Genomic DNA, 953 nt, shown 5'->3' on the forward strand with positions numbered 1-953 from the left:
CAAAAAGGGGAGAAACACATTAAATCCTGAACACAACTAAGTAACTGCCCGGTATTTTCAGGGCTTATCACGACCAAAAAGACAAAGAGCAGAATGTTAATATTGCACATTTCAAAGGCCGGATCTCAAGTAAGGCAAGCACGAGGCACCAAAACCATCCCCTATTCTTGCAGCAAGCTATTTATAATAATAATTATCCTTTCTATTCTTAGCTTTGCTCCGCTTTGTACTTTTAACACAAATTAACACGGTGTTAAATGTGAGCTGAGGTGTGAGTCTCTGATTGATTCTCTACAGCACTCCACAACTTGACAGCTTGAAGGCAATGCCGGTTCCATCCCACAAAAACAATGAGAGAAATGGCAACTTGCACATTAAGTGTAAAACCCACAGTCTCGCTTAGAGCATAAATTTTCACACAAAAATATCGGAAAAAAAAAGAAGGCAGTGTGGAAAGAAAATAGGAAAATCCAATAGATCGCTGTTGCATAAATTTCCATGGAAAAACATGAAGACGACGGGATAGGAAGAGGAAGAGAAAGGATAAATGATATTCCTGTGTGTAAAGGATGAGGCAGGGTGGCTGTATTGCCATGGGAAGCGCCGTGGAAGGCACAGCGGCCACAGGAGAACCAGAACCAGCCCCGGCGGCCCGAGCTCACCCCGGGCTTGTGCCGAGCTCGGGGCACGGCTCCGGCACAGCCGGGCCAGGCCGGACCCACGGCCCCTCTGCCCCCCAGCCCACACTGAGCCAACCCAAACCGACCTGTGGAAAACAAATTATCACGAGTTGTAACGCCTAAACAAAAACACCACCACCACCACTTGGCACCCGGAGTGGGAGTGGTGACTCCGACAGGACCAGAGCCACGTCCGGAAACGCCACCGGAGCGCCCCTTCCCACCCGTACGTGCCGTGCACCGGGGCTCCCGTGTCACCCGGGGCTTTCGGAG

The sequence above is a fragment of the Corvus brachyrhynchos genome, unplaced genomic scaffold (assembly GCF_000691975.1).
Source record: "Corvus brachyrhynchos isolate BGI_N302 unplaced genomic scaffold, ASM69197v1 scaffold119, whole genome shotgun sequence".
Taxonomy (NCBI): domain Eukaryota; kingdom Metazoa; phylum Chordata; class Aves; order Passeriformes; family Corvidae; genus Corvus; species Corvus brachyrhynchos.